Source organism: Somniosus microcephalus, chromosome 10 (assembly GCF_052327205.1).
Source record: "Somniosus microcephalus isolate GS21.2 chromosome 10, FLI_Smic_1.0, whole genome shotgun sequence".
Taxonomy (NCBI): Eukaryota; Metazoa; Chordata; class Chondrichthyes; order Squaliformes; family Somniosidae; genus Somniosus; species Somniosus microcephalus.
The window spans coordinates 384112-399204 of NC_140996.1; positions in this window are offsets into that span (position 1 = coordinate 384112).

Below are 15093 nucleotides of genomic sequence, written 5' to 3' on the forward strand. Positions count from 1 at the left end.
GGAGGAGCTAAACACGATCAAAATCACTAAGGAAGTGGTACTCGGTAAAATAATGGGACTCAAGGCGGATAAATCACCTGGACCTGATGGCTTACATCCTAGGGTCTTGAGGGAAGTGGCGGTAGGGATTGTGGATGCATTGGTAATAATTTTCCAAAACTCCCTGAACTCGGCAAAGGTCCCGGCAGACTGGAAAACTGCTAATGTAACGCCCTTATTTAAAAAGGGCAGTAGACAGAAGGCTGGAAACTATAGACCGGTTAGCCTAACATCTGTGGTAGGTAAAATTTGGGAGTCCATTATTAAGGAGACAGTAACAGGACATTTGGATAATCATAATTTAATAGGACAAAGTCAGCATGGTTTTATGAAGGGGAAGTCATGTTTGACAAATTTGCTGGAGTTCTTTGAGGAAGTAACATATAGGGTGGATAAAGGGGAACCAGTGGACGTAGTGTATTTAGACTTCCAAAAGGCATTTGGCAAGGTGCCACACAAAAGATTATTGCTTAAGATAAAAAAAATCACGGGATTGGGGGTAATATTCTGGCATGGATAGGGGATTGGCTATCTAACAGAAGGCAGAGAGTTGGGATAAATGGTTCATTCTCAGACTGGCAATCAGTAACTAGTGGTGTTCCGCAGGGGTCAGTGCTGGGTCCCCAGCTCTTTACAATCTATATTAACGATTTGGAGGAGGGGACTGAGTGTAACATATCAAAGTTTGCAGATGATACTAAGATGGGAGGGAAAGTAGTGAGTGAGGAGGACATAAAAAACCTGCAAGGGGACATAGACAGGCTAAGTAAGTGGGCAGAGATTTGGCAGATGGAATACAATACTGGAAAGTGTGAGGTTATGCACTTTGGCAGGAAAAATCGTAGAGCAAGTTATTATCTTAATGGCAAGAAACTGGAAAGTACTGAAGTACAAAGGGATCTGGGGGTCCTGGTGCATGAAACACAAAAGGTTAGTATGCAGGTGCAGCAAGTGATTAAGAAGGCCAATGGAATGTTGGCTTTCATTGCTAGGGGGATAGAATATAAAAATAGGGAGGTATTGCTTCAGTTGTACAAGGTATTGGTGAGACCGCACCTGGAATACTGCGTACAGTTTTGGTGTCCATACTTAAGAAAGGACATACTTGCTCTCGAGTCAGTACAAAGAAGGTTCACTCGGTTAATCCCGGGGATGAGGTGATGGACATATGAGGAGAGGTTGAGTAGATTGGGACTCTACTCATTGGAGTTCAGAAGAATGAGAGGCGATCTTATTGAAACATATAAGATTGTGAAGAGGTTGGATCGGGTGGATGCGGGGAGGATGTTCCCGATGATGGGTGAAACTAGAACTAGGGGGCATAGCCTTAGAATAAGGGGCTGCTCTTTCAAAACTGAGATAAGGAGGAACTACTTCACTCAGAGGGTGGTAGGTCCATGGAATATGCTGCCCCAAAAAGCTGTAGAAGCTACATCATTACATAAATTTAAAACAGAAATAGACAGTTTCCTAGAAGTGAAGGGAATTAAGGGTTATGGGGAGCGGGCAGGAATTTGGACATTAGTCTAGGTTCGGATCGGTCATGGCCCTGTGGGTAGCGGAGCAGGCCCAGGGGCCGTATAGCCTGATCCTGCTCCTATTTCGTGTGTCTAATTCTGTTAGATTCAGGAGATGGTTCTGTGATAGTGGATTGGCAGTTAGGATCAGATCAGCCATGATCTTATTGAATGGCGGAGCAGGCTCGAGGGGCCGATTGGCCTACTCCTGCTCCTATTTCTTATGTTCTTATGTTCTTATGTACTCGGAGCTCCAGCATGGCAAGAGAGCCCCAAGTGGGCAGAGGAAACTATTATGTCCGTGTATAATTGAGACACGGACAGCAGGAGTTGATTATAACAAGTCTTTACTGAATGCTCTCTCCAATGTCCACGGTATGCATGAGAGGTCCTTGTCGTGTACAAATCGTTTCTGGCTGCCATTTCTCTGTGCGGTAGTCCAGGGCCAGAACTGGTTGACCTATCTTAAAACTCCTGGTCGGCCATTCATTCATATTCTGAAACTGCCTGTTCTCCACATCTCTTCGGACGTTTGGCTTAACCAAATCCAAGCGGCATCGTAGTCTTCGATTGAAGAACATCATGGCTGGAGTTTGGTTGGTAACCGCATGTGTCGCATTCCGGTAGGCAAACAAGAAGTTGTCCACCTTGTGTTGTAGGGGTATATCTTCATTACACATTGCCTTGATAGCCTTCTTGAATGTTTGAATAAACCTCTCGGCCAATCCATTAGTGGCTGGATGATATGGGGCAGATGTGTAATGCTTAACACCATTGTTCTTTAAGAACCTCCGGAACTCTTCAGACACAAACTGTGGTCCATTGTCAGAGCAAATCTGTTCAGCCAGCCCATTCCTGGCGAATATGGTTCGTAAGACTGTGATAGTTTTTTCTGTGGTGGTTGAGGACATTTTTATTACCTCTGGCCACTTTGAATGTGCATCCACCGCAATTAAAAACATCGAGTCCATGAAGGGACCAGCAAAATCAATGTGCACCCTTTGCCATGGAGATGAGGGCCACTCCCATGGATGTAGAGGGGCTTGTGGTGGGGCGTTTTGGACCTTCTGGCATCCTGTACAGCTCTTGGTCATCTCTTCGATTTCTCTATCGATTCCCGGCCACCACACAAACGCTCTGGCTAAGTTCTTCATTTTTACCCCTCCCAGATGACCCTCATGAAGCTCATTGAGCATTCTATCCTTCAATTTGGGTGGAATTACTACTCTGGATCCGGTCTATGGACTATGGTCGAGTGGAATATCTCCATTGGATCCACTGCAAGTTCTTCTTCCACCATCGGCAACGGTAGGCGCGACAATCCATCAGCATTCCAATGCTGTTTAGTTCCTTTGTACTCGATGTCATATTGGTGTGCCCCTAGGAAAAGGGACCACCTCTGTAGCCGTTGTGCTGTCATTATCGGTACGCCCTTCTGAGGGTTGAAAATGGAACAAGAGGTTGATGATCAGTTAGTAGAGTAAATTTTTGACCGTGCAGGTAGTGATTGAACTTCTTCACCCCCCACACTAGGCTGAGGGCCTCTCTGTCAATCTGGGCGTAGTTACGCTCGGCTGAAGTTAACGAGCGTGACGCAAAAGCTATCGGCCTCTCTAAACCATCAAGGAATTTATGTGACAGTACCGCCCCAATGACGTAGGGAGATGCATCACACGCCAGTCTTATCGGTTGTGATGGGTTGTAGTGAGCCAATACTTCTCTTGAAGTGATTAAGTCCTTACTCTTCTGAAAGGCCCTCTTACAGTCATTGCTCCATTTCCATGCTACTCCCGTTCATAGTAGGGCGTTCAGTGGGTGCAGAATTGTGGACAAATTCGGTAAAAACTTATGGTAGTAATTCACCAATCCGAGGAATGACCTCAGTTGCGACACATTTTCAGGCGCTGGGGCCTTAACAACCGCTTCAATTTTGTCAGGGGACTTATGTAACCCCACTTCATCAATCACGTGGCCACAATACGATATCTGTTTCTTAAAAAACTCGCACTTGGGGCGGTTGGCTCGTAGCTCATGTTCCCGTAGTCTAGTGAGCACCTGTTCTAGGTTGTTAAAGTGTTCACTGTCATCTTCACCTGTCACTAGGATGTCGTCCAAGTAACACTGAGTCCCCGGAATCCCTTGCAGGACTTGTTCCATCGCTCTTTGCCATATCGGTGGAGCTGATGCTACTCCGAATACCAATCGATGATACTGGTAAAGACCTTTGTGAGTGTTTATCGTGAGATACTTCCTAGAGGATTCTTCAACCTCCATCTGCAAATACGCTTGTGCTAGGTCAATTTTTGTAAAACACTTCCCTCCAGATAGTGAGGCGAAGATGTCTTCTATCCTTGGAAGAGGATATTGTACTGTGTGAAGGACTGGGTTCACCGTCACCTTGAAGTCCCCACAGATGCGAACCTTCCTTGGCTCCTCAGACTTATTGTTTAACATTTTCTTTATGACAGGAACGATGGGTGTCGCCCACTCGCTCCAGTCTACCTTAGACAACATGCCTGTATTCTCCAGATTCTCCAGCTCTGCCTCGACGGCTGGGCGAATTGCATATGGTACCGGTCTTGCTTTGAAAAACTTGGGAATTGCATTCTCTTCTATTTTTATCGAGGCGGTTACGCCTTTAAGAGTGCCCAGTTCTTGTTGAAATACCTCTTTGGCGTTAGCTAAGATTGTTGACAATCGTCCAGGAGTGACGTCGTCATCTTTTTTACCATCCACCGTCATTGCCTGAATGGAGTGCCAGTCTAAGCTTATCTTTCTGATCCATTCACGTCCCAATAACGGTGGTCCACCATCTTGCAGTATGTAGAGATACAATTTCCGTATTTTCTTGCCGTTGTATTCGACAGGCACCCTTATTTTTCCTCTGGGGTATACTTTTTGCCCCGTATACGTCGTCAAGACGATGGATGTCTCTCTCAAGGGTATGTGTGAGAATAGCCGCTCGTAGTCTCGTCGATTCATGACGGTTAGCACTGATCCTGTATCCAATTCCATTTTAACTTGGGACCCTGCTATCGTGAGGGTGACCCAAATGGTTCGGTGATCCTCTTTTGCGATTACATTGTGAAGTTTGAGACAGCTTAGTCTCTTGTTCCCGGATTCACTATCGCTCATCTGGTCTTCGGAACTACTGTCCGTCATCTTTTGTACTTTCTTGCACGGTTCCTTAGTAGCCTTTTTGTTGTCGCTGGTCTTCCTCCCAGACCTGCAAACTCGTGTAATGTGTCCCATCTTTCCGCATTGCCAGAATATTTTGTCCTTGGACCAGCAGTCCTTCTGGTCATGGTTCGTTCTGCCGCAGCGATAACATTTTGCAAATCCCCGTGTAATTTCGTGGGTGCCGTATTCCTGTGGCTTTTGTTGTATTTCCGCAGCTCCCCTGGCTGCTGCTTCGTACGATACTGCCACGCTGAAAGCCTTATCTAGCGTCAGCTCTTTCTCTGAGAGTAACTTCTTCTGTGTTCCTTCACTCAGGAGTCCACAGACAAATTTGTCCCGTAGGGCATCTGCCAGTCCTGCTCCAAACTGGCAGTGCTTTGATAGCTTGCATAGTTCCGTAAGGTACTCAGCATTGCTCTCATCTTTATGCTGAGTTCTCCTGTGGAATTTAAATCTTTCTGCTATCAGCAGCGGTGCAGGTTTTAGGTGTTCCTGTAGGATAGCAACAATTTCGTTAAAACTCTTCGCCTTCGGTTTGGCTGGAGTAATCAGGTCCCGCAATAGGCCGTACGTTCTTGCGCCCATTAAGTTTAGCAGTACCGATGCCTTTTTCTCATCGGCTATTTTGTTTGCTTTGCAATATACCTCGACTCTTTCCACATACGTGGTCCAGTCCTCTATTGCATTATCAACGGCAGTGATACAGCCAGTCTTCGGCATCTTGGAAATCTAAAATGGCGCCTCCCGCACTTTGCCTTCTTCCCCGCTTGATTAAGATGGCGCCTCCCGCGCTTTGCCTTCTTCCCCGCTGTTGCTAGCGCTGCTTTCCGCGGTTTCCGTTGCATCCTGCAGCTCCTCGCGGTTTTCTGCGCGTTTAATATTTTTTTTATTTTATTATTTTCCCGTCGTGGAACAACCCTGTGGGACTCTTGCCTCCCTCTTCTCGCGTCCGTACGCTGCCCGGCTTCGTAGCACCGGCCACGCCCTGTGTGCTCCACCCTCTCTCTCTCTCCTCTTCCCGACAACGCTGCTCGGCCCCGTTGCAAGCCACCCGCTCGAGTTCTGGACCGCCGCAGCCCAGGAAGGATCAGTGTACTACCTGCCACCAGCCCGATTAGCTGAAGCACTGTCGACACGAACCAAGCCCCGCTCTCGACAGCTTCTCCTGTACTCTTCAACTCCGCTGACTCAGGGGCGGATGCCCACGGTCGACGCCCGTTTCTACTGCTTCTTTCTTCCTTCTGGCCTCGACATCTGCTCACTTCGCTTCAGGAATGGATCCCATGAGGTGGTGCAGACTGTAGGTAAGTTCGTATCTGCTCGTCGCCAGTATTATGTCCGTATATAATTGAGACACGGACAGCAGGAGTTGATTATAACAAGTCTTTACTGAATGGAGACAATCGGGAAACTGAAACTACAGAAGGCTGCTAGCGCCTTTTATACAGGGGTGGTCACTGCCGGTACTGCAGTCTGAGACCAGTTATTCTCTTAAAGGTACATACACAACAGAAACGCTTCAAGGACACCCTCAAAGCCTCCTTGAAAAAGTGTAACATCCCGACCGACACCTGGGAATCCCTGGCCCAAGACCGCACAAAGTGGAGGAGAAGCATCCGGGAAGGCGCCAAACACCTCGAGACTCTTCGCCGGGAGCAAGTGGAAGCCAAGCACAAACAGCGGAAGGAGCGCACGTCAGCCCAAGCACCCCACCCACCTGCCCCTTCAACCACTGTCTGCCCCACCTGTGACAGAGACTGTAGGTCCCGCATTGGACTCATCAGTCACCTGAGAACTCATTTTTAATGTGGAAGCAAGTCATCCTCGGTTCCGAGGGACTGCCTAAGAAGAGAAGAAGAAGAAGATTACATCTAGTTCCCTCATCTAGATCATTAATATATATTGTGAATAGCTGGGGTCCTAGCACCGATTCCTGCGGTACCCCACTAGTCACTGCCTGCCACTCGAAAAAAGAGCTGTTTATTCCAACTCTTTGCTTCCTGTCTGCCAGCCAGTTCTCTATCCAAGTCAGTACCTTGCCCTCAATCCCATGTGCTTTAACTTTACATGCTAATCTCTTATGCGGGACCTTATCGAAAGCCTTCTGAAAGTCCAAATACACCACATCCACTGGTTCTCCCTTATCTATTCTACCAGTTACATCCACAGAAGTCAGCAGCAACTGGGTGAGCGATAAAACTCCTGAAATGTTATTTGTTTTAAGACCAGAAGACATCTTTAATACTGATGAAACTGTTGCCTCTTCAAAAGAGAGCTGAACCGAGCTACACCAAAGGAGAACATTAACTTTCATGAATAAAAATAAACCTTGAACCAAAAGCTGGGCAACTATTTTGTCGTAATTTCTACCAGCATGACTAGTACATAAGAAGCTGTTGCTGGTGGCAAATTTTATAAAACCTCCAATGTTTTCATAAGTTTGTAACTTTCTGTAACCTACAGAAATTAAAAAGTTGTGGATAACTGGTGCACCTTTAAGAATGGCTGTTTTAATTTGACCAAAGCATGGCAGCGTAAGGCAGAATAATCATGATTTGCTATTTGTGGGACTCAAAGGGCTGGATTTTCATCGGGCCGTTGAGGTGGGATTGGAGGTATGTTGGGGGTTAAAATTGCAAAAACTGGCGGGCGGGCGGGCCCAACCCCGCCTGCATCTCGCCTCCGAGCAATTCTCAAAAAATCGTGTCTACTGGTCCCGTCTCCATCCCGCCTCCAAGAGGCGGGATAGGCCGTTAAGACCCTTAACAAGCACTAAATTGCCATTTTGATATGCCTTCGTGATTTTAACCCTTTTCCCACGTGAAGCACGCCTGTTCTGAAACACGACAGTGAAACCTGGCGGTAGCACAATTGGATTCCTGACTATCAGCTGCAGCTCCACCATTAAATAAGAGATTTGATCAGCCATCATTTGCAGGTGGCAGGACTTTGTTGTCTCAGGTCTGGGGGAATTTTTAGAAGGCATAACCACAGCTGTGGAAGTTTGGAGCCTGACACCCATCTCCAGTGTGACCTCCTGGGAAACCCCTCTCGCCACCTTGACTGAGCGCATCCTCAACTGAGGCATATACCAGAAGCATGGGAGCCATTTATTTCCTTCCCTTCTGGACATTAGAAGAGGACAAAGACCAGCTGCGGCACCAGCAGAACCAGAAACAACAGCAGCACCAACAGCAGCAGCACCAACAGCAGCAGCACCAATAGGAGTGCCAAGCTGCTGCTCACCCACCTGAAGCTGCACAGGCCAGAAGGGGCCAGCGCATGGAAGCCTGTCGGCACAGGACATACCCCCCAAACAGGGTCTACAGACACAGGGTCAGCTACCTCAACATGTCTGAGCAGCAGTGCCAAAGGCGGCTCCGACTTTCGCGAGAGGTAGTGGGTGACATCTGCGCAATGCTGCAACAAGACCTGCAGCCCAGAGGACCAGGTGGACAACCCTTACCAGTGGCCATCAAAGTCACCAACGCACTCAACTTTTTTGCCTCAGGTTCATTCCAGGGATCAGCAGCAAACATCAGCGGCATCTCCCAGGCGGCCGCACACTTGCATCACGCAGGTAACCGATGCCCTCTTTGCCATCGTGCACAATCACATCCATTTCTCCAAGGATCAAGCCAGCGTCACGGCACGTGCAGTTGGATTAGCTGATCTGGCAGGCTTTCCAAGGGTGCAGGGCATCGTTGACTGCACACATGTGGCCCTTAAGGCACCCCATCGTAATCCAGGTATTTTTGTCAACCGCAAGGGCTTCCACTCCCTTAACGTTCAGCTGGTGTGTGACCACAAGAAGGAAATTTTGCATGTTTGTCCCAAGTACCCTGGCAGTTGCCATGACTCCGTCATACAGCGCCAGTCTGGTGTGCCTCCACTATTCAGTTCGCCAGACCAACTTAATGGATGGCTACTTGGAGACAAGGGCTATCCCCTGAAGACGTGGCTAATGACGCCATTGAGGAGCCCATCCAACGAAGCTGAGGAGAGCTACAACTCCAGCCACATGTCCATCAGGGCCATAATCGAGCAAATCATTGGTTTGCTGAAGATGCGCTTCAGATGCCTGGATAGATCAGGTGGAGCCCTGCAGTACTCAGCAGCCAGGGTCTCCAGAATCGTCGTGCTTTGCTGTGCACTTCACAACATGGCACAGCGTCATGGCTTGCAGATTCCTGAGGACCAAGTGGCTCTTAACATATCCTCCTCAGATGAGGAGGAGGAGGAGAGCGAAAATGATCATCTTGCAGAGGCCCATCAACCAGCGACAGCGGTACGCGAGAACATTGCTGCCCAGGATGCAAGGAACGCACTCATCTTGGCCAGATTTGCTTAGCCTAACCAATCAAGCACTTTTGCCTCGCAGCTTCTTACCTGAGCATCGACAATGGCCAAGAACCAACGGATTCCTAGCAATTTGAGCACCGTACTGACAATTGCAAGTAATCCTAAGCCCTCAATGTGGAAGTCCCATTCGCGAAATGACACACGCCACAACTACAGCAGTAGCCATCAGATTTTTTATTTACAGTAATCATCTGATGGCTTTTTAACATAAAACATCAAATTTCACCCAAGTGACTACCCTTGAGACTATTTGTGCAGTATCTTTCTCTTACGCGTGCTCCTACATGGTGCTTCCCCTGTGGCTTCAGCAGATTTGGAGGCCCCTTGCTCACTTTCTTGACACCTTTGTCGGGCGTCCTCTGGGGTTGCGAACCTGTGAGGGCTCGTCAATAGTCTGCTGCTCCTGCGGCTGTGCAGGGGTTGAGACGCCGATCTCAGTTGGGTGTGGACTCTGGTGGGGCTCTGACCGAGGGCTCTGCAGTGGCATGGAAGTGTGAGCGCTTGGAGAGGAGTCCCCACTTCCTTGATGTCTGCCACCAACTTCCCTCTCATGGGTCAGGTCCTCCTCAGCGCTTGCAAGTGGCTTGAGAGCACCTTGCTGCACATCAGGGGGGCCATGGGGACACGTATCTGCACTGGCAGTCCTACTCAGAAGGACTTCCATGAAGGTCTGGTTTCTCTGTTCAATAGATGACCATCGCTCCTCCAGAGATGTCATTCTATTCAGAACACTCACCATGTTTTCTGCACTCCGGCAACTTATCACCTCCATGGAGGTTGCCATCCTTTCCATGGTGGTGCGTTCATGCGTCAATGACTCCACAAAGGCTCTGCTCATGTTTGCAATGGACTCCTCCATTCGCTCCACACTGGAGACAAAACCTGCCAGAGATTCCTGCATCTGTTCCTGGAGTTCCAGCACCGCTGATCTTATGGATGGACCCAGAGGCAGAGGGTCGACATGCAGCTGAGCCGAGCTGGCAGAGTCCTGCGCCCTTCGACTAGGACTCTCCACTGCTGCCCCTGTCTCCACAATCTGCTGATGCTCACTTGTGAGCTGTAATACACCAGGTGACAACTATACTCTATCTCTATCCCACAGAGGTGTGAGTGTCTGCGCTGGTGCTGGGTGCGCTGAATTCTGCTGACGCTGCGCCCTCAGAGGTTGCAGCTTCCTCTGAGGAGTCTGGATGCTCAGGCTCTTCCTCCTGGCTAGTGGGGACGGGTGCTTGCGATGGTCCTGTGGGGGAGTAAAGGAAAGAGTCAGAGATGTGATGCCAAGGTTACATGCACATTGCATATTGCAGATGATCATAAGTCCATCTGTTAGAGCTTCAGAATCATTATCAGCGACTCACGCAATGTCATTGAGAGAGATGGAAAACTATTCTGTCACCAGCTTGCTGTGATGCGCCCGTCTGTCCGTCCCCCACTTGGGAATCTTCCTCCAGTCCCACGATCTCCAGGACTGCCTCCTCCCAGGTGGTGAGCTGGGCTACTGAGGGTGGCCCTCCTCCTGTCCTTGCTCTTTCCCTCTTATTGTGAGCACTCTTTTCCTGCAATGAGGGAGACAAGTGGAGTTTGAGTGAGAATGAAGGAGTGAGTGTAGAGAATCCATAGCATAGATGCTTAGAAGGAGACAAAGATGGAATGAGGTGGCTAGACCAAGGGCCCTCCGTGTGTTGTAAGTTGTAATTGCATCACAGTGATAGGGAGTGTGAGGGCTGCATAGTCGAATAGTTAGGTGAATGTGACCATAGAGAGAGAGGGAATGGGTAAGGGTGCATGGATGTCAGTGTCAAGTGGGATGTGGAGGAAGAGATTGCTAAAGCTGAGTGCTGGTGAGGAGAGGCAATGGGGATCAGATTGAGGCTGATGGGAAATTCATACTCACTTATCCAGTGCACAGAAGGTCATGAAATCTCTTCCTGCACTGAATCCAGGTTCTGCGGGTTACTGACAAGGAGTTGACCTCCTCTGCCACCTGAATCCGCACAGCCTTGGTTTGCTGGGGAGGCTTCTTCCTCCCTGAAGAAGGGAAGAGCACCTCTTTAAGTGCTCTTGATCCCTCTACTAAAGCCTGCAGGGCAACGTCATCGAAGCGGGGTGCAGACCTAGGTCTCTGGCTGGCCATTCTGCCTGCAGGTGCTTCTCACTGCAAAGGCCAAAAGGTTGGCAGTCTGCAGAAGAAGCAAGGCTTGTTGCAGACTGTAGGGGGTGGCGTGCGCCCAGTCAGCTTCACCTCTGACTGTCTCTGAGTGGTTCGAATCACTCCCACACCCCTGGGTTCTAGACACCGGACTTAGGTACAGGTGGCGATACAGAAAATCGAATAGACAAGTGGTTTGGTGCAAGAAAACCAACATTTTATTAAAAGCAGAATAAAACACAATCTTACTGAGAATTACTGATACGAATACAGGCATAAACAATTACACTTATATGGGAATGGGGAACACATGGCACACCGAGGGAAACAAATACATTAAAAATCCCCTTATCCTTATCCCACCCCCTATACCTAACTAGATTAAGCTATGAGGGGCCAGGAATTCATGCTCACCAATCTGAAACCTGTTGCTTTAACTGGTGGGGCTTTGAGGTCCGCTCTTTCTGTCCTTTGGGGTATCCCGTCGCCACGTGGTCACAGGGCGCGGCGCTGAAGTTGTTTGTGCGAAGCACCCTCCTTTTCCTCAGCTAACGTCGTCGTCGAGTCATGATGGGTCTTCTTCTTCCTCGGGCGGTCGTCGACGGTATTGTTGCGGTTGGGGGTCAGTGGGCGGTCTTTACCGTTTAATGATTTTCCTACCCAAGCTTCGAACACCAGCTTATTCTTAAACTGGGTGGTTATTGTCCATGTACCAAATGCCAGCTTATAACTAGGCCGTTTGTATTGATTTTGCTACCCATCCTTCGAACGCCAGCTTATTCTTAAACTGGGCTATGATCTGGGGTTTTACTGTCCATGCATGTAACGCCAACTTATTCTTCAAATGCCAGCTTATAACTAGGCGTTTGTCCCCCAACGCGTCTTTCCGCTGCTCTTCTCTGTCCTTATTGGTTTACCGTATTCGTCGTCTCGTCTCGTCTTGTCTGCCCGTTTGTGGCCTGTGTGTCCTGTGTGCTTTCGAATCGGGTTCCGTTCTCCTCCCGCATTTGGCCCCGGTGTAATGGGCGTCCTTGGTGTTGAGCGGCGCAGGGAGCAAGAAGACAGTCCACCACGAGGCCAGGGCACGAGAACAAGAGGCAGGAGGCCAAGGCCACAAGCAAGAGATAAGAGATAAGAGACCGATCACCACTGATGGGCCTACAATTATACCCGTTCTTCATTCCTTATCTGCACACCAAATCAGGTCAGTCCTTTGTCTAGCTTTTGGCGGGCTCGTTTAAAATGATTACAGCCATTTACTTTAACGGCTTCTGGAGTGGTTGTCTCCGTGCTTAATGGCCTTGTTGTCCTGGCTGTTTATCATTTATGAAACTTAATTGTCTTCATCCTGGCTTGATGGTTACTGTGAGCTGTTACCGATTAAATATGCAGAAACCTAATGGCCTCGATTTAGGCCCATTCTAACCTGATCTGTTTCAAGGTGAATGAATGCATATTCTGTGTTTGCTTAGCTGTCTGGCTCCACAAAGTCTCTTCACAGATTCATACATTTTAGGTTTCGTTTCAGGGCCTGCCTGTTTGCAGGGCCTTGCTTTTAAAATCCTGTACTTTTGGTCACGAGGTTACAGAAGCCATTTTGGGTACACTGTTTTTAATAACTTGTCCATACAGGGTCCCTTTATCCATAAATTTGGGGAATGCGGGAATTTTAAGAACCCTACAAGCAGCAATTATGACGTCGTCAGAGGCGACTTTCAGACTGGGAAAACTCATTGGCCATGGGTTCCCACACGTTGGAACTCAATTGGCCAATTAAGTTAAAATTGCATCATTCTCCCACATCGATTTAGAATCGGGTGGCTAACATGAAATGCGGATTACACAACCCCAGCCCGCCCCATATCAAAATCCAGCCCATAGTGTCTGCATCTAATTTGGGATGCTACTAATATTTTTACTGCCAAAAATGACATCTATGATTCAGCCAACAGATGCTGGTGTGATTTATGCTATGAAACATCAGTACAAGTGTTTGGTGTGAAGTCATTGCTTTGCAATGAAGTATCTGATCCACAATGCAGAAACAGGTTGACACACCATTTTTGTTGGATGATTTTTGTTGGATGTTCTGCAGGCAATCCTTGTGATCATGGGAGGAGCTGACAGCAAAATTCATTGCCAACTGCTTTTGGCAAAGTAAATTCATTCCACCAGAGGAAATTGCTGCATCTGACAGTCAAGAATCTCCCACAGGCACGAGAGGCCAACTCTGAAGCAGCAAACATGAGCAAATAAGTTCTTTGCCAAGAGAGGAGGTTTGAAATCAGCCAACGTTGAGTCTTGATGTCAGGTTTACTAAGCAACAGAAATTGTTTATGCTGTATGGAAGGATGCTACCATGAGTGGGAATTAAATTAATAAATATAACTGAAAAGGAACTAGCCCCACCATGACCACAGCATCCAACTATGCAAAATGGCTGAGGTAACAAACCTGATGTCACAATTGACTTTTCTGTTACAGAGTAAAGAACTTTATGAACAAAAGTGCAGGAAACACACGACAATCAGAATTTTAATTGCTCATCTATTTCATTGCTGTTTGTAGGATCTTGTATGCAAATTGGCTGATGCATTTCCGTACAGTGACTACACTTTAAAAGTACTTCAGGATATTCCACAGCACATCACAGCCAACAAAGGTATGCAACATGCAATATAAATGCTATTTTGTTGTTTCTTGTATAGTGCTCAAGTTTTGATCACATGCATTTCAATCATTTTTTTTAAATAGTGTCCTTGTAATTTTGTATGGTGTTTCATTAGCATTACTACATTTTCACTAAAGAGTAATTGTAAAGTCTTTTAAGCAAAAATTAAGATTAGGTGGTGCATTAAGATATAATTAAGACTACACCCCTATGGATTAAAACAGTAACAGGATAGATTCCAGAATAACTTGCAGAAGTGTAGGTTATCAGGGCAAGCATGCATAAACCAATGTAATATGTGAAAATGTAATTGAAATAAGCATTGAGGTGGGTTGTGGTTCATAAATGGAACAATTAGAACTTTTACACACCAAAGACTTACATTCAGAATATGCCAATACTGAGCCATTAAATACTTAGGGGGAGAAATTTAGTATAGCCCAGGAATGGGCGGTAACTTTTGAAAAGTTTGAGAATTAGCGCCAGGGGCTAATGCTTCAGACTGCATGCAAAATTCAGTCTCATTGCACAAAAAAAGGATTGGAGCACTAAATCAAGTGCTAATGGTCTAGCTCAGTGCCATTAAACTCGAAGCGCTGACCAATATCAGGTGCAATCTAATCACAAGTCATCATTGCCACAGGCTCATTCCAGTTCTTAAAGGGGAGGTTCATTGATGCCGCAGAACCTCATTCTCATCACTGCTGGCTGTGCAGCCGTCTCAGCCAGCAGCAGCAGGTTAAGGAGAAGGTGCCGGGCGACTCAAGCAGCCATAATGAGATGCTGCAGCCAAATGGACTGAGAGCAAAGACCACAAAAGGTCTGTGGAGAAAGCCATCTGGTTGGTCTGCTCCCTACAACAGATCCAGCTTTTAGATTAGAGAATTAAGGCACTAACAGCAGAGCTGCAGGAATCAGCTCAGCTGTCTCAAGCAAGGGCTCTAGCAGGGGAAGAACTATTGCAGGAATTAAAGGCCCAAAGTCAGGAGAAATTACATATAGCGGAAAAACACAGGAACAGACATGAATATTTTTGGTGTCGTCACCAAGGCAAAGGGTAATGAGCTAGTGTTACGAGAGGAGAGCGCCCGCCTTACCAGGCAATTAAAAGAACAGGAAGAGAGGTTAAGAGACGTGCAGGCAGCTTATAAGGTAGCAAGCACTAGGGGTTTTGA